This window comes from Delphinus delphis, chromosome 5, assembly GCF_949987515.2.
Source record: "Delphinus delphis chromosome 5, mDelDel1.2, whole genome shotgun sequence".
In the NCBI taxonomy this organism is placed as follows: Eukaryota; Metazoa; Chordata; class Mammalia; order Artiodactyla; family Delphinidae; genus Delphinus; species Delphinus delphis.
Genome location: NC_082687.1, coordinates 20,377,148 through 20,400,376, shown reverse-complemented (window position 1 = coordinate 20,400,376; position 23,229 = coordinate 20,377,148). Strand labels below are relative to the sequence as shown.

General features: G+C 38.9%; 1 long non-coding RNA gene across 1 annotated transcript; it reads left to right on the top strand.

Moving 5' to 3' along the window:
• Positions 1-35: 35 nt before the first annotated feature.
• Positions 36-19,752, top strand: LOC132425775 (uncharacterized). Its single transcript, XR_009519499.1, has 3 exons — positions 36-189; positions 1,264-1,373; positions 18,974-19,752. It is a non-coding gene; the product is annotated as an uncharacterized lncRNA (long non-coding RNA).
• The last annotated feature ends 3,477 nt before the right edge of the window (positions 19,753-23,229 follow it).

The following is a 23,229-nucleotide window of genomic DNA, read 5'->3' as shown; positions in this document are numbered from 1 at the left end:
TGCCGAGGGGGCGCGGGCGGCCGCGGGGACTGACGGGTAGCGAGGCCCGCCTCGAAATCTCGATGCTGGAGAGGGCTCTTGCGGTGGGCCTTTCACGTCTGTAGACGCTGGAGGTCCGCAGAAAGGATACTGTGTCGGAGGAGGTAAAGCACAAGAGAGTGCTTTGTAACCGGGAAGTGCCTTTCAAAAGTGAGTTTCTCCTGGCGTCTCTTTTTACCTCGGCCCGTCTCGTCTCGGCCTCTTCCCAGCCGCGGCCCCAGAACTGCAAATTCTCTTCAGAGCACCCTTCTCCTCTACCCGCCGCGGCGCCTAATTTCGCTCTCTTCCCTCTACAAGTCTTTTTTTTGTTGTTGTTGTTGTTGTTTTAAAGAAGTTAAAATACTTTCGCTGAACTAGGAACTGCTTACAGCTCTGCCCCTTGGCCATTTGGTATAATCCTGCTCCGAGACCTTGAAGTATTTGCCATTCAGACGAGACCCGTTAGAGTCCTTCCTTAGATAATCTTCAGTTCCTTCTAGAGATCTGTTCTTTTTTCGGTTACCTAAAACTGGGAAAGTGGTAAAAGAACATAAAGGCTTAGGGTTTCCTTTATTTCATGTTGCAGGGCTTCTGCTACAAATTAAGGTATCCGTGAAGAACTTTAATTGTTGTTTAGAAAAAAAAAAGGGCGAAAGGAGGTAGCTCAAAAAAAAAAAAAAAAAAAGCAGAGGAAAGGCGATAGCTTTAGTCCCTGGAAGCATCTTACTTGACATGACTTTGTTTCATGTTTTTGCTGAAGTAAGCTATCCGAAGTAATTTGTATCTCAATACCCTGTCTCATTACCGTTCTGAACCCCGCTTGACCAGCAGCATAAAACAATGAACTGCGCAAGGTCCAATATTGCATTTTGTATGACTCATTGTAACAAGCAGCTGTAATATATAGGTTTTATCTTTTATTTTTTCCTTGGTGTTTCATGCTAAAGTGAGAAAGGGAAGGTTATTTTTAAAAGCATTCTCTGGACTGTTTACATTTAATATTTGTTACTGTCCTTCACTAAAAAAAATAACCATCAGCAAGAGGGTTAATTGAAATCTAGATAAGCCTATTTTCTATCATTTTACCCTGGTCAAAATTGTCAAAGTAAAATTACAATGGAAATTTCTACAAAGATGTTTAGATACAGGTTCATGTTCATGAGCTAGGATAGTGTAGAAGATGATTCCAAAGTGATGATTAAAGGTTGGTGTTTACATTCGAGTTTCCTTTCAATTTCCTCTTAGGAGCTTACTTTTGGTTTGGTGGAAGAAGGACCCTGGAGCTTGTTGATGCTGAAAATGTTCATCTCAGACGTCCTTGTCCTTGAGCCTGTTCTGTTGGGGAGATGGCTGAGGTAGGGGTGGGTTGAGGGAGTGGGGCCATTAGGGGAAGACAAGTTGAGAGAAGGCCACTAAATATTTGTTTCTTAATTAGAGGTTTTGTTATCTTGACAAGAGCAAAACAAGCTGTGTTCAGTGAGATTCTTAAGGTCTCTAAGAAGTTTTTCTTTATAGGAATAAAAAATACATACCTCAGTTAAAAGACAGAACATAGTAAAATGCTCAAGTGCCAAATGTATAAATTGATGTGACCAACACCCAGATCCACATGTACAGAATACCAGACACCCCATAGAGCTTCTTTATGTCCCTGCTAACCACATCTTCTTACCACCACCAACACCACCACCACTATTCTGTCTTGCTTTGCATGTTCTTGAATATCATATAAAAGGAATTATACTGCATGTAGTTGTTTTTTTGTGACTGGCTTCCCTTGAGCAGTGGATACCTGGTTTGCTATTTCTAAGTAGAAGGAATGGGATGAGCAGAAGTCTGTATGGACGAAACATTTTTCTTCTTGTCTTTCATCTTTTTTGTCTTAAAATTTAAAGATGTGTAGGCACACATTACCTATTTCTGATGCATTAAATGAGCTATGCTAATGACTAAAAGGAGATAGTTCCTAACCCCACCAATTAAAAAAATCCTTATTGTGCACTTTGGGAATATTTTCTTACATTCCCTTTACTTTAAATTTTAAATCCTGTTTTGTTTTAATTTTTAATTTGCATTTCATTTCCACAGTCCTGCCTTCTTGGCAATACATGAAACAGAGGAGCTGAAGGTAATATTGCTCTAAACAGAAGTGGCAGGCTTATCTGACCACCTTCTGATGTAGTGTCCAACAAAATCTGGTTTTATTATAAGTGTTTGTTTCTTGTGTTTAGACCCCATCTTTAAAAGACAAAGTTATGGTCAGAAAAGGCAAGACAAAATAATATGTGGATAAGTTTAAAGAAGTTATTTAGTGTTAAGAACTTGAGTGAGGATTGGTAATCCTCTGCCTGCTTTATGTCCTAGCTAGGCCCAGATCTCTAATTTCTTTACATGCTTTCCTTTTATAAACTCATCTAGTCCGTGAATTCAAATATGATCAATAAGTTGATGTATCCCAAATCTCTGTTTCCAGCCCAGATGTCTCTAGTACTAATCCCAAACGCCTCCTGGACATCTCTGGACATCTTTGCCCATTTTTCTATTGCTATACTCATCTTTTTCATTGATTTATGTTTTATGGTTATTAATAACATTGTTGGTTATATTGTTGCCTCTCATCTTCCAGTCTGTGCCTTTTCTTTGGCCTTTGTTTGTGGTGTCTTTTCTTACACTGAAATTTAGTTTGAATGTAGTCACATTTATTCATCTTTTCCTTTATATTTTGTGCTTTGGGTGTCTGGTTTAAGAAATCCTCTCCTACCTCAAAATCACAAAGATATTCATTTATCTTTTTGCTAAAAGTTTTAAACTTTTATTCTTCATGTTTTATTCTTTTTTTAATCAACCTATTTTTGTGCATGAGGTAGAGATCTAATTTATTTTATTTATTTTATATATGAAAAATTAGTTGTTCTAGCAGCATTTATTGAATAGTATAACTTTTCTTTTATGGTTTGTAATGTCATTGATTTCAAATCAGTTTTCCACACATCCATGGATTGTTTATTATTTTCCATTGGTCAATTTGTATGACCTCTATAACGTGACCACACTATCATAATTGCTGCTGTTTTATAATAAGTGTTAATAGCCAGTAGGGTATTAACAATAGTTAATATTCATCTATTTTCTTCAAAATTTTCTAGGGAATGACAGGCCCTTTCCTACTATATATGAATTTCAGCATCATCTTGTTAAGTTCTATAAAAAACTTGAGTGTTAATTGAAAATTCATTAGGGCCTCAGTTTCTTCTCTGTAATATGCTGATAGTAATGGTTGTTATGACTATATGTAATTAATTTTTTTAGTGTGCTTAATGAATGGTTATTATCAGCAGTATCGTCTTCATCGTTGGCAATGAATGAGCATTACCTCTGGCTTTGAGATCTTAAATTCAGAAATCCTACCTTCTAACCACAACCTCATTTATTTGTTTATACATCGTCCACTCCTTTACTCCCACTAACCTTATTTCTCGACTTCTTCAAGATATTTAGTGTTGAAACCATCTCTATTTTTCTAGTCTGTCCGTCCAATCCCGGCTTTATTTTTTCCCATTCCTCACAAAAGTTGCTCTAATTCTTCACCATTCTATATTATTTTTAAGCCTTCTAATTGATACTATCAGGCTTGTTTTGGGCTCAGATAACCTTGATTTTTAGTTACTAGAGAATCTTTCTTCCCCATCGTCTCTAAATGTGACTATAATTCCTCCTGTACTTAGTGTCTGCCCTGTCCTTTAAATTTAACTCCTCCCTATGTTCTAGAACTCATCCTCCAAGACCTTGCTCCATCAGTTACCTTCTCTCAGATTTTCATTTTCTTGTTCTCTACTGGCCCTACAAACTGGTGATTTCCAGGCTTTCACATTTCACCAACCAATAAATTTTTTAATTGAGGAAATCAACATGGGTTTGCCAACTTTATTTTGTCAAGAAAAGATATTTAAAAGTAGTATAATAAACAACAAAAAATGACTACCATCTGCTACTGGAAGGCAATATAGCATAATAGTTAAGACCACAAGATTCTGGAGCTAGACTGTTTAGAATTCTGGCTGTGCCAGGGTAAAATATATAACCTATAAGAATGAAGACAATACCTACTTCTTAAGGTTGTATTGTATATACTAATTCAGTGATTAACATATATGAAGCAACTAAAACAGTACCTGGCACATAGACATGCACAGTAGTGTTAGCTTTTATCTTCGTCATAATTATTATTTTTACATTGCTATCAACACATGTTTTTTTTTTCTTTCTTTTTTTTGGCTGCGTTTGGTCTTAGTTGCTGCGCGTGGGCTTTCTCTAGGTGCGGTGAGCAGAGCCTGCTCTTTGTTGCAGTGCACAGTCTTCTCATTGCGGTGCTTCTCTTGTTGCAGAGCGCGGGCTTCAGTAGTTGTGGCATGCAGACTCAGTAGTTGTGGTTCGCGGGCTCTAGAGCGCAGGCACAGTAGTTGTGGTGCACGGGCTTAGTTGCTCTGCAGCATGTGGGATCTTCCCAGACCAGGGCTTGAACCCGTATCCCCTGCATTGGCAGGCGGATTCTTAACCACTGTGCCACTAGGGAAGGCCCAACACACCTCTTTTATTGTCGCTGAACCTCGTTTTGTTTCTTACAGTGGTTGCTCTAGGGCTGCACAGTCTGTATGATAGTGCAGTATGCCAGTGCTAATCACATGTGGCTCTTGGGGACCTAATTAAGATTGCTATAAGTATAAAATGCTTAAGAGGACCCGTGCTGATTTCTGGAGCTCATTTCCTATGTATCTCCCACCTCCCCTTTCCCTACTCTACGAAGATAACGAGTAGAGAGACAAAGAGTAAATTGTACAAGTTGATAGAAAAAAAGTTGATAGAGGTTTCATATGGTGCATACAGAGGTGAATGTGTTGGACTTAATAACAACTCTGGAAGCGAAAGGGTAATGGAGCAATGCTTCAAAATTCTGAAGGAAAATTACTTCTAATTTAGAATTCTGTATAAGTCACGCTGTCAATCAAATATAAGGCTAGAATAAAGTTATTTTCAATCCTGAAGTCTCTCAAATATACAGTTCATTCATCCTTTTTCAAGAAACTAATGGGGGATGGATACCACCTACGTGTGGATTAAACCAAGAAGAAGTAGGACATGTAATCAAGCAAATAAGAAGCCCAAAGTAAGAGAGAGGTAAAAGGAATTGGAGGTTGATAGATTGAAACAATAAGATGAAATTAATGGAACACCTAATATGTTTGAACAAATTGAGAGGAGACTTACCCTCCTGGGCTCAAATTAATGATTTAAGTTTGGGGTTAAATTAATGATTATTATGTGAGAAACTAAGCAAGTTTTTAAAAAGGATTTCTATTAAATCTGTCAGTTTATGTGTTCAGACATTTTTAAAGGGATAAACAGAACTTTTTTAAAAAGAGGATTTTGATTTTGGTGTTCTTATATTATACTTCCCTTTTGTTTTTGAGGAACCACATTTTAACTGCCCACCTTACCCACAGTGTTAAGAGGAAATGCAGCAAACTGGAAATAAAAGCAAAACTAGAGAAACAAATTTGGTATCTTTAAATTAATAACAAATGGTAAAACTATTTAAAAGTCTTCTTCCATAATGCTTGTGGTGCTAAAAACAAGCAGTATATAGAATTGCCTAATAGAAAATTCCTAGAGACACTTGGTAGAATAGAGTGAACTTGGAAAAAACCTTTCTATTCTGTAATTTCTATGAGTGTGTATTGAGATGCCACTTTTGTAGTCACTGACTAGAAAAAGATTATAGTTAAAAAGTAAATAGATACAAAATTTATGTATACATACATAATAAAGAGCTTAATTCTATGTAGATCTTTGAAGCTTCTTTTTCTTTTTCGGAAGCCACCTTTTTTGTCTTAGAAATTCCACGCTTACTGTAATCTTGATATATAATCATTAAAAAAGAATCTTATTTACCTCAGGAGTTTATGGAACTAGCCTACTCCAAGTGCTGATGAACTAGGAACTAAAGAAAACAGGAATCTGATATGCTTTGTTATACCACTGTGCGTTTAATAATATGTTGCTTTATATTATCTAACTTTTGAATTTATATTTGCCTTTGAGCTTGTAAACTCAAAGATAGCTGCATTTTATATAGAATAACACTATTCAGATTGAGTGCACCCAATATATCTTGTTAATGACTGTTATGTTTAGAAAATATGTAGGTTGTAAAAATCTGGAAGTAAACAGTTTAAGTACATAAGCCACACCAAGTATATTAGATGGATAATTTCCTGGTTCCTCCATGTCATGTTAACTTAAAAAATGTTTAACATGTCATTTATGGCTATTCGCATCTTTTCAGCCACATCTCTCTTTTGTCCACTTAATTCTTAAGCATTTTTTTTTTCCTACTCCTGGTTAACATACTATTTTTGACATATTACTTCTTTAAATCAGAAACTTTAAATTCCACTTAAGATTTTCTGAGGTGCAATTTTCTTAGGTATTAGCAAATCTAATAGTTCAAACTAATTTCATTTGCTACCTTAGCACTAATCATTTTTTAAAATTTATTTTATTTACAATTTTTTATTTTTGATTGCATTGGGTCTTTGTTGCTGCGCACAGCCTTTCTCTAGTTGCGGCAAGTCGAGGCTACTCTTAGTTGCCGTGTGGGGGCTTCTTATTGCGGTGGCTTCTCTTGTTGTGGAGCACAGGCTCTAGGTGCGCAGGCTTCAGTAGATGTGGCTCACGGACTCAGTAGTTGTGGCTGGCAGGCTCTAGAGCACAGGCTCAGTAGTTGTGGCGCACGGGCTTAGTTGCTCCGCAGCATGTGGGATCTTCCCAGACCAGGGCTTGAACCTGTGTCCCCTGCATTGGCAGGCAGATTCTTAACCACTGCGCCACCAGGGAAGCCTAGCACTAATCATTTTATGCCTGGACCGTAGCAACAACCTGCCCAATATTTGACTTTGAGCCTCCAACTCTAAAATACTCTATGCAAAGCTTTAAAAATAGTTTTCCTAAATGAAGGTTTTTTGTTTTTTTTTTTAATAGACTTTATTTTTTAGAGCAGTTCTAGGTTTGTAGAAAAATTGGGCAGAAAATACAGAGAATTTCCATATGACACTTCACATACACGTACACACCCAGTTTCTCCTATTATTTATGTCTCGCATTAGTGTGGCACATTTGTTACAGTTGATAAACCAATATTGATTCATTACTATTAAAGTCCATAGTTTACATTTTAGGGTTCACTCTTTGTGTCATACAGTTCTGTAGGTTTTGACAAATGCATAGTTTCACGTATCTAACGTTGTGTTATAACAGAATAGTTTAATTGCCCTAAAAATGCCCTGCGTTCTACCTATTCATCCCTGCCCCTCCCATCCCACACCCCTGGCAACCACTGATCTTTTTATTATCACTATAATTTTGCCTTTTAAATGAGATTTTTACTGTCCTTCAAAACCTGTATCTCTAAAGTAGATCCATATATGTGAAAAAAAGCAAGTTGCAGAAAATTTGTATAAAATCCTATTTATAGATTTTTAAAACTATACACATTCACACATTTGATTATGCATAGGACATTTCTGGAAGGAGACACAGAAAAATGATTATTTCTATGGAAAGGAAGAGTTAATGAGGTCTTTAACTTTCTACTTTTATTTAAATTTCTTACCATGTACAATATTATTTTATAATTTTAAATTATTTATTTATTTATTTTTTGCGGTACGCGGGCCTCTCACTGTTGTGGCCTCTCCCGTTGCGGAGCACAGGCTCTGGACGAGCAGGCTCAGCGGCCATGGCTCATGGGCCCAGCCGCTCCGCGGCATGTGGGATCTTCCCGGACCGGGGCACGAACCTGTGTCCCCTGCATCGGCAGGCGGACTCTCAACCACTGCACCACCAGGGAAGCCCATAAACTCATATTTTTATACCTAATATTCTCTTATGACCGTTTTATGATTTCTTGTTCCTTCTTCACACATTAGTAACCTCCCACTCAGCATCTTCTTGACTCCTGTCTTAGGCTCAGTTTCGTTTTAAAATTAGGGTCACAATTTTTATTCACCCTTTTAAGCAGTTGCAATCTGCTTTACCTGCTTTATTTTTATAAGCAATTATTACCTTCTAAAATGGTTTAATGGTTAGTTAGATATTTAGGTGTTTGTATGTTTTTGTCTCTGTGCCCCAGGCCACTTTGCACCACTAGAAAGTACACAAAGATTTTTGCCTGTCTTGTTCACTGATGAATCCTCAGTGCCTGACAGTTCATAGGTGCACAATAAAAATCTTTTGAATGAATAATTGGATTGTTTTTAAACTATTAAATTTGAATTGTTTTTTAAAATTAAATATCTGTTCCTATAATTCTGTTTCAGTTGGTATATGTTGTTTAATTTGTTGTGTCATATGGTGATCATACTCCTCAGGTGTCTAGATATTTTGGTTCACAGGCTCATGTTCTCTACTGCTCTCTCTCATAATGGATGTGGAGGATAAGCAAAAGGGTAGACCCTAGTTTTACCCCTTCCCACAAGTTGAAGGAATAGAGAGCGGAAGGCTCCAGGCACCACAGAAGAGTATAGTGCTCTATCTCTGTTGGTTCCTGTTTCACTGGACAACTCCTTTAGTAAAGATTTGCCTTGAAATTCGTAATTCAACAGCAGAAGGCTGTTGTAATCCACCAAAACCCTGGAGGTTTGGGGAAGGAATGGTGGAGTGACTGTCCACCGCTCTAGAATATCTGGTCAGCCCACACGCTTTTTCATCAGCAGCTCACTTTAACAGACATTATTCTATGCCGGGAAGCCTGATCTGTTGCTGATGATTTGTGTAGTAATCAGTTGTCTGGAACTGATTGTCCCAAAGTGGGATGATCAGTGGGGGAGTGGCAGGAACAATACTTAAAAACTTCTGACCCTAACTAGGGTTTCTTCACAGTTTTTGATTTTATTCCTCAAGCCCTTACTTCCTTTCTGTACCTACCCAGGGTTAATTTGGAGGGAGGAAGCCAGCATCCCTTACTAGATCTCTATTTTCTCAGGAACCGTACATAAGAAACCCACTTTAAATATAAAGACACAAATAGGTTAAAAGTAAAAGAATGGAGAAAGATCTACTATGCTAATGCTCATCAAAGGAAAGTGTAGTTGCTATATGCAGACAAAACGGACTTCAGAACAAGGAAAATTATCAGTGATAGGAAAGGTCATTACATAATGATAAAGAAGTCAGTGCTCCAAAAAGATGCAGCAACCTTTAATGTGTGTATGTCTAACAACAGAGCCTTAAGACAGCTAAGGCAAAAACTGACAGAACTTCAAGGAGAAATAAACGAATCCACTATTATAGCTGGAGACTTCATCACCCCTCTTTCAGTAATCAATAGATCTAGCAGGCAGAAAATCTGTGAGGATATAGTTGAACTCTGTAGTACCATCAGTCAACTGGATCTAATTGACATTTATAGAATACTTAACCCAACAACAGCAGAATACACGTTCTTCTAAAAGAGACATTTATCAGTGTAAGAAATAACTTGTATGCAAAAATATAAACATAGTTAAAGTTAATAGGTATATAATACATTTCGAAAAATATGTACAGTGAAGTTTAACATCTGTAATATTAAAAGAGCTCTTAGAAATTCACATCAAGGGAACAAGCAGGGACTTCCCTGGTGGCTCAGAGGTTAAGAATCCGCCTGCTAATGCAGGGCACACAGGTTTGACCCCTGGTCCAGTAAAATCCCACATGCCGCGGAGCAACTAAGCCCGTGTGCCACAACTACTGTGCCTGTGCTCTAGAGCCCGCAAGCCACAACTACTGAGCCGGCATGCTCTAGGGCCCACGTGCTGCAACTACTGAGCCCGTATGCTGCAACTACTGAAGCCCGTGCTCCGCAACAAGATAAGCCACCGCATGAGAAGCCCACACACAACGAAGAGTAGCCTCCTCTCGCCACAACTAGAGAAAGCCCGTGTGCAGCAACAAAGACCCAATGCAGCCAAAAAAAGAAAAGAAAAGATATACACAGTATGGGACCACTTTGTAAATTCCAAAAAAAAAAAAAAAGATATTAAAAAAAAAAGGGAGCAAGCAATTTTACAGAAAAATGGGTGGGCAAAGAATACGAACTCAGCAAATGGTAAATCCAAATGTGAAAAGATGCTCAAAATCAGAAGAAATCATGGGCTTCCCTGGTGGTGCAGTGGTTGAGAGTCTGCCTGCTGATGCGGGGGACGCGGGTTTGTGCCCCGGTCCGGGATGATCCCACATGCCGCGGAGCGGCTGGGCCCGTGAGCCATGGCTGCTGGGCCTGCGCGTCCGGAGCCTGTGCTCCACAATGGGAGAGGCCACAACAGTGAGAGGCCCGCGTACCGCCAAAAAAAAAAAAATAAATAAAAAGAGAAGAAATCAGGAAACTGCAAACTAAAATAATGAGATGCCAATTAGGCCTATGTAACAGATTGGCAAACCTTTTTTTTTAAATTCAACTAACATTTATTAAGTGTCAGTTTATTAAGTGACAGAGCTAATCTAGTGCTCACCAAAGCATTGTGAAGCAGATCTTATCCCTGTTTTACAGTTGAAGAAAGAGGATCAGATAGTTAAATTGACTTGACAAAAATCACATAAAGGAAACTGGGGAATTCACTCTACTGGAACTATTTTTCTTTTTCTTTTCCTTTTGAGGAGCAATTCATTCAAATGTAATGTGTGTTTGTGTATCTAGATAGGTGGATAGGTATTTATGTTTTGAGTTGAAGTTTCCCCCACATATCTGCCATCCACCCATTTCCCATGCCAACACCACTCGTCTCACAACCACTTTGATTAGTTTCTCAAGTATTTCCCAGAGCTTTTTTATACAAATATGAGTTTATTTTATTCTCCTTAAAAAAAAGAAAAAAAGCAAAGGTTGTAATAATGCACTGTGTTTCACAACTCAGAGTTATGTAAGTAGCTCCATAATGAGAGTTCTTATCCTTTAACAGCTGCATTGTATTTCACTACAAGAATACCAGAATTTATTTTACCAGCCCTTATGTTGGATATTTGCATTGATTTCAGTCTTTTGCTTTTGAAAACAGTGTAGTAATGAATAATACTGTTTATAATTTTGTCTCACATGTTCAAGATTTCACAGAAATAAGATTGCTGGATCAAAGGGTATGTAATGTGTGTGGGATTTTGATAGATATTGCCAGATTTCCCTGTGTTATATAAACAACATGGAAGAGTGACCCCACAGCATTGTCATTAGAGTATGTTATCAAACTTTTGGATTTGGGACTGATAAGTAAAAATGTTTAATCTTAGTGTAGTATTATGCATTTCTCCTGTTACAAGTGAAGTGAGACATCTTTTCAGAATGGGCAAAATGTTAAATGACCAATAGCACCTGTTGCCAGTAGGGATCCAACTAAAAGGGTATTATACATTGCTGGTATAAATGTGAACTTTTTCAACCTATTTGCAAAACAGTCTGGCAACCTGTGTTAAAATGTTTTAAACTACAAATATCTTTTGTCCTAGCTACATCATTCTTGCGAATCTGTCCTATAGGTATAAAATACTACGTAAGGGTCTATCTGTGAGAATATTCACTGTAGTATCATCCATAGTATCAAAAAACAAGTAACAAAATGAAAGCTCATTAATAGGAAAATGGTTGAATTAATTACAGTTTTTGTATCTTATGGAAAGGAATAAATTAAAGCAGTATGAGTTGAATTGTGATTTCCACAAGATATTGGGTTAGCCAAAAAGTTGATTCGATTTTTTCCTGTAAGACAGCTTTAATAGCGCTTAGCTGTCTTTAACTTCATTCAAAACAATTTTGTTAGATTGTATGTGACAGCTGTCATATCAGTGTGCATTTAAAAAACCTTATCAAAATTGGTGAATTTTTAAAAAATATTTATTTGGTTGCACTGGGTCTTACTTGTGGTGGGCTCCTTAGTTGCAGCACGTGGGCTCCTTAGTTGCAGCAGGCAGGCTTCTTAGTTGCAGCTCGCCAGGTCCTTAGTTGTGGCAGGTGGGCTCCTTAGTTGTGGCATGTGAACTCTTAGTTGCGGCATGCATGTGGGATCTGGTTCCCTGACCAGGGATTGAACTCCAGTCCCCTGCATTGGGAGTGCAGAGTCTTAACCACTGTGCCACCAGGCAAGTCCCAAAATTGATGAATTTTTATGTAGCCATTTTAATATTGAAGATGGAAGAAAACAACATTTTCAGCATATTATGCTTTATTATTTCAAGAAAGGTAAAAACGCAACTGAAATGCAAAAAAAGATTTGTGCAATATATGGAGAAGGTGCTGGGACTGATCGAACATGTCAAAAGTGGTTTGCGAACTTTTGTGCTGGAGATTTCTCACTGGATGATGCTCCATGGTTGGGTACATCAGTTGAAGTTGATAGCAATCAAATCTAGACATTAATTGAGAACAGTCAACGATATTGCTAGAGGGAAATAGCCGACATACTCAAAATGTCCAAATCAAGCGTTGAAAATCATTTGCACCAGCTTGGTTATGTTAATCGCTTTGATGTTTGGGTTCCACATAAGTTAAGTGAAAAAAACCTTCTTGACCGTATTTCCGCATGTGATTCTCCACTGAAACATTACGAAAATGTTCCGTTTTTAAAACAAATTGTGATGGGTGATGAAAAGTGGATACTGTACAATAATGTGGAATGGAAGAGATCGTGGGGCAAGTGAAATGAACCACACCAAAGGCGGGTCTTCATCCAGAGAAGGTGATGTGTGTATATGGTGGGATTGAAAGGTAGTCTTCTATTATGAGCTCCTTCTGGAAAACCAAACGATTAATTCCAACAAGTACAGCCTCCACTTAGACCAACTGAAAGCAGCACTTGACGAAAAGCGTCCAGAATTAGTCAACAGAAAACGCATAACCTTCCATCAGCAAGACCGCATGTTTCTTTGATGACCAGGCAAAAACTGTTCCAGCTTGGCTGGGAAGTTCTGATTCATCCGTCATATTCACCAGACATTGCACCTTCGGATTTCCATTTATTTCGGTCTTTACAAAATTCTCTTAATGGAAAAAATTTCAATTCCCTGGAAGACTGTAAAAGGCCTATGGAACAGTTCTTTGCTCAAAAACATAAAAAGTTTTGGGAAGATGGAATTATGAAGTTGCCTGAAAAATGGCAGAAGTTAGTGGAACAAAACGGTGAATACGTTGTTCAATAAAGTTCTTGGTAAAAATGAAAAATGTGTCTTTTATTTTTACTTAAAAGCTGAAGGAGCTTTTTGGCCAATCCAACACTACTGCTTAAATGAGAAAAAAACATGAAGAAAAGTGTGTATAATATGATCCCAGTCTATAAAACATAATCGTCAACACACATAAATGGTTTGCATATTTGTGTTTGTGCCTGTTTACACTCAAAATATTTATATTTGTAGATGTATATATACACACATGAGTATTTGTATATAACTATATGGGGGGAATAATGGAAAATACATATTACTTGGGATATAGGTTTGGTTGCTTTAAGGCCGAAATAATAATGACTTAAATAAGATGGAAGGTTTTTTTTTTCTGTTCCGTAACAGTCCAGAAATAATCAGTTCAAGATTGATACAGCAGCCTCAGGTGTCAGGGATCCAGGCTTGTTAATCAGCTATACTCAATATGCGGCTTCTATTTCATGGCCTAAGGTGGTTGTTCCAGCTCCTGCCAAGATGTATCTGGGAATGGGAAATGGAAAAACAGTATACCTCTTCTTTTTAAGGGCATGTCACAGAATTTGCAGCCATCATTTCCACTTATAGCCCATGGGCCAAAATGTAGTCACATGGCCAGACCTCCAAGGGAAGCTAGGAAATATAGTCCTTGCCTGTGTAGCAATGTACCAAGCCAAAACTTGGGGGTTCTAATACTAAAGGATGAGGGAGAAGAAGGGACACTGAGAGACAATAGCAGTCTCTGCCATAATAGACTAGATTATCTATTCCTGCATTACAAATCAACCACAAAATTTAATGGCTTAAGACAATAATGATTTATTATTTCTCACCATGCTGTGTTTTGGCTAGAAAGTTTTTCTGTTGGTTTTCTCTGGGCTCATTCACATGGCTCCCTTCACATGGTCTTTCATCCCAGACTTATTCACAGCATAGTGGCCCAGGGCAGTGTTCCAAAAGGTGAAAAAGGAACTGTAAAGCCTTTCTAAACCTCATCCAAAGAAGTTGCACAGAGTCACAGCTTCTGCATTCTGTGGTCAAAACAAGTCCCAAGGCTAGCCTAGATTCAAGAAATGGGGAAATAAACTACCTTTTGTTAGTTAAGGTGGCAAAGGCACATTGCAAAAAGGCATAAACAAAGGAGGCATGATTCATTGGGAGCAAATATTGTAACAGTCTAACATGACATTTTTACACTTATATGTGTATGTAAATTTTTGTTTGTCTGCATATTCAAAGAAATGTAAATAAGTACTGTTATAATGAGTTAAATTCATGGTGAGCAGATACAAATATGACCACATCACTCTCTTGCTTATTATTGCCTTACAGATTAAAGCCCAAGCCCCTTAGCCTGTACCACTTCTACTGTATTATACTGTCTCCCAGGAAATGTAATGAAAACCAAGCAGAAAGATAAGTCTAGCTGAAGTTGTTGGGCTTCAAGTAAGTTGTGGAATCTGAACTGGGCGTTGAAGGAAGAAGTGTTTGAATTGATGGAGAAGGGCAAGTAGGCATAACCAGTAGTTCCTAATCTTATTAGGACCACCCTTTTAAAAAACTGAAATACAGCATACTGCAGAAATAAATGAAGTATCTATCATAAAGTAAAAATATTCCTCTATCCATCACCCAGGAAATAGAATATCACCAGTTACATGGAAACCTCTTATGTGACCTCCCAGTAACAATCCTGCCCGTCCTCCCCAAATGTAACCACTCATTCTAATTTCTAACCATAGATTAGTTTTGCCTGGTTTTGAATCATACATGAGAGATTAAATATGCATTTCACCATTATATTTGTAAGATTCATCTGTTTGTAGAAGTAGTTTGTTCATATTCATTGCTATATTCCATTATGTGGATAAAATAAATATATCCATTCTGTTGTAGCTATTTGGGTTTTTTCTACTTTGGGGCTACTAACAAATAATGGTACCACAAGCATTCTTTCATATGTCACTTGGTGTACGTGGGCAGACATTTCTATTGAGAGAGTACATAGGGTTAAAATTCCTTGGTCATTGAGGTAGATTCAAACTGTAAAGAATGACAGTTTTCCAAAGTTTATGTTTTTTATATCCTCCCCAGCAGTATATGAAAGTTTCATGTTCTCCACACCCTAGGCAACACTTAGTATTGTCAGTTTTGTTTTTTTTTTTAAGCCATTCTGATAGGTGTGTAGTGGTATCTCATTTGGCATTAATTTGCATTTACCTGATGTCTATTGAGCTTGAACACCATCTTACATTATTTGCCATTTGGGGATCCTCTTTTTTTTAAGTGCTTGTTCAAGTCACTTATCCATATTTCTGTTGGGTTGTCATTCTTTTCCTTATTGAACTTTAGGACTTCTTTATGTACTCTGGATATGAGTTCTTGGTCAAATATATGTGCACCAAATATCCTTCCCCATAACATGGTTTGTCTTTTCATTTCCTTAATAGCATCTTTTGGAAAAAAGTTCTTAAGTTTAATATATTTTACCAATCTTTTCCTTTCTTATTTTGAGTGTGCTTTCTATTTCTTTTTATAACCCTAATTGATAGATTAATTGGTACCAGGAGTTATCACAGGAAATGGATCCTCACAATGGGCTTCTGGTATTGGCTTATATGCACACATACACACACATGTAAAATCAATCACAAGGATAACCTCATTGCTATAGGTACAAGGACCACAGGTTATAATCCATGGCTTACAGTACTGTTGTGATGACCATTAATAGCATGGGATGGAGTGAAGATGGAGGGGAGGGGAGAGAAAGTATCACCATGGTAATCATAGTAATTATAAAGATTCTGAACCCACCAGGCTTCTCTTATGGTCCTAAACACATTGTACATAGGAAAAAGAAAAATATGAAAACTATTAATATATAGTTAAGAATGCTTGTAGGGGATCAGAACTCCTCCACTGTAGCTTTGAAGGAGTCCTTCATCTTCTGTAATCAGTGGGCAGATAAGGTAGATTCGTAGTACTAATTAAATGCTCAGTTCTTCCAGTTTTCTTACACTAAGGTTAGCATTGATGGGAAAGGAGTGGGCCCTGAGACACAGAATGGGGATAGTTGGGCAGACAAGAAAGAAGCTGAGAACTCTGAACCTTCATATTCCCCTGAACTTCCTTTGCTCTCAGAGGAAACCAGCCTCCTCTGCATAGAGGCTTTCAGTGACTACATTTGGGGCAGCTCTCTTATAAGTTGATTCCTATTGTCCTCAGAATTTACCCTCACCACCTCCCAGTTCCATCCCAACATAGCCTCCCCATCAGGGAAGTATGCATCCTGCTCTGGCAAGAGACTACCTACAGAGGAGTTTAAGACCTTGTCGTTTTGACCAGCAGGAACCTGGGGAGTATATATAGAAGTGGGTTCTAAGGGTGTTACACCGAGGGAAAGTAGACATAAGGTTTAATCAAGGCAAACTTACCTGAGAATTAAGATTTAATATGTTGGCATTAATAGTTTGCTAGGATGAGCCTTGGACTCAGTAACTGCCTACAAATAATAAATGGCTCCCAAAATAAAAAATAAAAATAAACGGCCTACAAATAAAATTTGAAATAATAATTTCAGAATATCAGAAATCCCCTGGCATACCATAGAGGAAGGAGTACAGTGGCTCCTTAGCCATCCTCAACTTTCACCAAGTCATTAAAAAATGCATTGGTGGGGCTTCCCTGGTGGCACAGTGGTTGAGAGTCCGCCAGCCGATGCAGGGGACGCGGGTTCGTGCCCTGGTCTGGGAAGGTCCCAGATGCCGCGGAGCGGCTGGGCCCGTGAGCCATGGCCGCTGAGCCTGCGCGTCCGGAGCCTGTGCTCCGCAACGGGAGAGCCCAAGACAGTGAGAGGCCCACGTACGAAAAAAAAAAAGCATTGGTGATGGGAGCACCAGCATTCCCAAAGAGCTCTGAAGTGGTTCTCCTTTGTTTGCAAAAATGATGGTGATGAAAGCTGTGGTAGAATTGAGTTTCCTGACCTCAGTGGGAATAAAGAAGTCTAAAGTGGTAGAGATCATATGATAGCGTACAACCATCAGAGACAAGGTGGGCACAATTACCATAATAAGCCAAAAACGAAAATGTGAACAAGAGTGTTTTGACCCACAGGGAAAAGTAGTAATGGATACTAAATGATCTTGAGGTCCCTGGAAATAAAATAGATTAACCTATTAAGGTGCTGCTTGACATATTTAGGTGGAAAAATTCTGAGATGTAGACTAACTTGTGTTATTACAGTTAAATTGGTACTTCCTGATGATCGGGAGAGATTTGGTCCTTTAGCGGAGGAACCTGCAATGCAGCCACAGTGGTATAACCATGAATCTTCCCCTAACCCACTGGTTGCCAAACTTGTCTGCACATAAGAAGACCTTAGAATTCTAAAGCCAAGGGCACACCCCAAGCCAATTAACTCATATAAGTTCTGTGGGTGAGACCCAGGCACTTGTATTTTTAAAGCTCCCCAGGTAATTCCAGTGAGCAAGTTAGGTAATCACTGCCCTAATCCTTCTCCGGTGGCTATTTATTGGTTAAATAGGGGGCCTAAGAAAGTCAAGTGACAGATGGAGTCCTGGCCAGAGTCTAGCTAACAGTGAGCCCAGAGAGACCCACACTGGTTATTTCTCCAGCCCCAGATGTGTAGTAAGAATAAATATATTTTAATAATTGAAGCAATCTTCATTTTGGTTTTCTGACCAATAGATTGAGCATTATGGTAGGAAGGACTACATAGAAGTTCAGAATTGCTTGTTACCACTCCCTCCCAAGACAGTAAAAGAAAAGCAGTACAGAAGTTAGTGCCCCCATGCGGGCATGGTGATTCGTACCAGATTCCCATTTAAATTCCCTGTGTGGTAACCAGATGGGTAGTGAGAAATGACAGTGGATTGTTGCAAAGCTTAATCAGGTGGGGTGCCAACTGCAGCTATCCAGGTGTGGTACCTGCACTGGAGGAAGTTAGTACAGACTGCGACCTGGTACACAGGTACGGATCTGGAAACGCGCTCTGCCCCGCCCCCACCCGATTCCAGTCAGGAAAGAAAGCCAAAAGCAGATTGCGTTTAACTGGCAGGGACAACAGTACACCCTGTCTTGTCTCAGGGCTGTGTCAGCTTTCCTGTTGTCTCTATGGTATGGAGGGACCTTGACCATATCATTGTACCATAGACTATCACACTGGTCTATTACGGCAATGAAATTATGTTAAATGAACCTAGTGAGCAGGCTAGAACCTAGTAGCAAGCATTCTGCATGATTTGATAAGACATATGCCTGCCAGAAGATGCAAGATAAACCCTGCAAAACTTCCAGGACCTGCACCGAGTTTCTAGGGGTGCAGTGGCCTAAGACATGTTAGGATATCCATTCAAATAAATGACAGGTAGTTGTGTTTTCTACCATTATAACAAAGAAGAAGGAAAAAATGTGTAGCAGGCCTTTTGGGGTTCTGGAGGCAACAAAATAAAGTATATTAGGGTGACCTGCTCTTATCTGTTTTCAGATAACTATAAGACTACATGTTTTGAGTGGGGCCCAGAGCAAACTGTCTTGCCAGTTGGGCCTTATGATTGGGCAGATCCAATGGTATTGGAAGTTCATGTGTTAGAGATGTTAAATGAAGCCTTGGGTAAGTTCCAATAGGGGAATTACAACATAAACCCTTTGGTTTTGGAGTAAGGATGTATCTGCCTCAGCCAACAACATTTTGTTTTGTTTCTTTGAAAAGCACCTCCTGATTTGCTCCTGCTACCTGGTAGAGACGGAACACCTGATCATGGGACATCAAGTGACCATGTGAATAATAAAACCACCCATCATGAACTGGTGTTATCTGATTCACCGAACCATACAACTGGATGAGCACAGAAGCAGTCTACTCCCTATGAGACTGGGACATGGCTACAATTAAACTAAATGAGCAGGTGACTCAGACTCCTATAGTCCCTGACTCTACTCCTTCAGCACTTCCCCCCAAACCCATATAAATTGGCTTCATGAGGAGTTCTTTCTGACCAATTAATGGAAGAGAAAAAAGCATGGGTCCTGTCTGTTCATGGAAGAATCTGCAGTGAGCTGGCAATAGCTGGATGTGAGTGGTCACTACACACCACCACCACTCATTAGTGGCCCTGACCCAGAATAGTAAAGGGAAATCCTTCCATAGGGAAGAATTTTAGGAGACATGGCCTGAGGTAAGGGTATACACTGGTTTGTTGTCAGCGGCTTATGAGTTGACAGGCTAGACAAAAACTTGGAGAGAACAAATTGGAAAGCTGGTTCCATTTATGAGGCCAGCTGGGATACAATAACCTGCAAATTGGGGATGCTGACCTAAAGAATTAAGTATATGCTTAAAATCAGTAATCAGTATCTGGTGCCACCTTTCCCAAAATGTATGCAGAGTGGAGATGAGAGTAGTCCCTCTATTTTCAGTATGACTAATTTTGTAAAAAAAAAAACAAACAACTGGTGGCATGTTTTCCAAACTTGGTGAAAAGCATAAAACTACAAATCCACAAAAGCTCAGTAAATCACAAGCAGAAAAATTGCAATGAAAGTCACACCTATCATGTTACAGTCAAACTGATAAAACTAATTCAGAAAAACACTTAAAAGCATCCAGAGAAATTATACATTATACACAAGATGGCAGTTATATGAATTTTTTTAAAAGGATGCATAACATATAGAAAAATGCACAAATATAATTGTTCAGCATGACTTGCCACAAAGTGAAGATAACTATGTAATCACCACCCACATCAATAACTATGTCCCTTAGTCATTGCTCTTCTTCCTTCCCAAAGGTAATCATCATCCTGAATTCTAACACCAAAGATTAGGTTTGACAGTGGTTAACCTTTATATAAATTGAATACATGGCAGTGGTTAACTTTTATATAAATTGAATAATGTATTCTTTAGTGTCTGGCTTCTTTTATTTAACGTTGTGAGATTCATCCACGTTGTTACCTGGAGCAGTTGTTCATTCATTTTCATTGCTATACAGTATTCTACTTTATAAATATACCACATTTATTTATCCATTTTACTGTTGATAAACATCAGAGATGTTTCCTTTTTTTTTTTTTTTTGCGTTACGCGGGCCTCTCACTGTTGTGGCCTCTCCCGTTGTGGAGCACAGGCTCCAGACAGGCAGGCTCAGCGGCCGTGGCTCACGGGTCCAGCCGCTCCGCGGCATGTGGGATCTTCCTGGACCGGGGCACGAACCCGTGTCCCCTGCATCGGCAGGCGGACTCTCAACCACTGCGCCACCAGGGAAGCCCCGATGTTTCCATTTTTGGGCTACTAGGAGGAGAGCTGCTGTGAACATTGTTGTGTATGTCTTTGGGTGTACATACGTATGCATTTGTGTTGGGTTCTTTTATTATGCCTAATAAACCACTTGAGGAATTTTTTGGTCCCTGAAACTTCAGACTTAGTGGTTTTGGAGGTTTTAGTACTCAAGGGAGGAATGCTTCCTAGGAAACATGGTTTCAGTGAATTAGAAGTGGACAGTGCTTGCTGGCAGGTTTGGGCTTTTTCTATCACTAATCAACAGAGAGAGGAGGGAGGGGATCACTACTGCCAAGGGTGAAAGATTCCTTTTAACAGGGGGAAATTGGATTGCTGCTACACAGTGGAGTAAGTAGGACTATATATGGAATGTATGATATTCACCAAGATTGCTTCTTAGTATTTTCTTGGCTGATAGTCCAATAAGAAAACTAGAGTAACCCAAAAAGGACCTCCACTAAGATTCATCTTATACGAATGAATGTTTGGGTCGCCACACGTGGTAAAGAACTCCATTCAATTTAGGTGCAAGCTGAGTGGGAGAAACCTAGAATGGGTGGTGAAAGAAAGCAGCTATGCTTATGAACCTAGTCCTCATGACCAGCTAAAACACAGGTTTTATGAAACTATGATTATGTTTTGTTACTTGTTTCTTTTCTCCCCTACCAAGTATGAAAAATTCTGGGGTGGATAATGTTTTTGGCTTCCGATGAGAGTATGACTGAATTGACACCCCATGATCACATTGTAGCTGATGGAAGGAGACTGTGGTGGAAAAGAGTGAGATGAGCATTTATATTCCTCCTGGCTCCTGCCATTAGAGGTTGCCTTGAACTGGATGTGTACCTTGACCAAAGGTCATTGCCTCTCTCACGATGAACTCTTCACAGTTCTCTCTCCTTCGAGACTGCTTAACTTCTTCTGTCTCTTGGAGATTAAGGGAGGTATAGTTCTCCTGCTGTTAGCCCTGGGTTACAGAACTATCCTTGTAATTCTCATATCCTATACACAAATTTGTAATTAGTCCCTCTCTTTAAAAAAAAGAAACAAAACAGCTTCCTTAAATGATCTTGAGTGCGTCATTTTTTTAAAATTTATTTTATTTGGTTGTGCCGGGTCTTAGTTGTGGCAGGCAGGCTCCTTAGTTGTGGCATGCGAACTCTTAGTTGCGGCATGCATGCGGGATCTAGTCCCCTGACCAGAGATAGAACCCCGCCCTCCTGCATTGGGAGCGTGGAGTCTTAACCACTGTGCCACCAGGGAAGTCCTTGAGTGTATCATTTGTTTCCTGTTAGGACTCTTGACACATGAGTTTTTTATCCTTGTATTGCTTCTTGCCTAAAATCTACTTCGATATTAGCATAGCGACAGTCTTTGTTCGTTTTTGCATATTTTTCCACTTTAAACTTTCTGCATTCTAATATTTAAGGGTTGTCTCTTGAAAACAGGTTAAAGGTGTATCTTTATAAATCCAAGGCAACAGTCTTGACTTTTAATTGGGGTAATCAATTTACACTTAATGTAATTACTGATACATCGGGCTTTAAAGCTGCTATCCTACTGTTTCTTGTCTCCCCTGTTCTTCACTCTTTTTTCTCTACTTTCTTTATCCTTTGGGATAGATCAGGTTTTTTTATTCCACCTTTTCCTTTTGATTGGCTTCTTAGCTATATGTTCTTTTACTATTCTTTAATTAATTACTCTAGAAATTAGAATGTGCATACTGGACATCTAAAAGTCTAGTATATACTAGTACTTTATCCACTTCCAAGACAGTGTGAACACCTTAGACCACTTTATCCTCTCCTCTCAATTTATGTGGTGTTAATGTTTTAAATCTGTATGTTTTTAACACCACAGTATATCAGCATTGTTTTGTAAAATTAATATTCATTGAGATTTACCCATGTATTTTCTTTTTCATTGTTCTTCATCCCTTTCAGAGCTTCCATCTGAGATCATTTCTCTCTGCTCGAAGGCTGCTCTTTCCTCCAAGGCAGAGATGCTGGTGACAAATTCTCATTTTCTGTTTGTTTGAAAATACCTTTATATTGTCTTAACTTTTGAAAGTTATATTATCTGAATATGAATTCTAAGTTGGCAACATTTTATTTTACTCTGAAGATAGCACCATTTGGTTGCAAAGCAGCTGTCTTATTGTCATTCATTTGATAGAATACTTTGTTTCTTACCTATGGATGCTCAACATTTCCTCTCTCTGGTTTTCAGCAGTTTTAATATGAAGTGCTTAGGTATTGTTTTCTTTGCCTTTTCCTTAAGGTTTATAGTGCTTCTTGAATCTGAGGCATGATGCTTTTTGTTTGAGACATCTCTTCCAGTATCACTTTGTTACAGTCTCTCATGCTTTTCCTTCTGGGTCTTAATTATACCTACATTTGGGACTTCCCTGGTGGCGCAGTGGTTAAGAATCCACCTGTCAGTGCAGGGGACACAGGTTTGAGCTCTGGTTCGGGAGGATCCCACATGCCGTGGAGCAGCTAAGCCTGTGCACCACAACTACTGAAGCCCATGCGCCTAGAGCCTGTGCTCTGCAACAAGAGAAGCCACCACAATGAGAAGCCCATGCACCACAACGAAGAGTAGCCCCTGCTCGCCGCAACTAGAAAAAGCCTGCATGCAGCAACGGAGACCCAACGCAGCCAAAAATTAAAAAAAAAAAAAAAT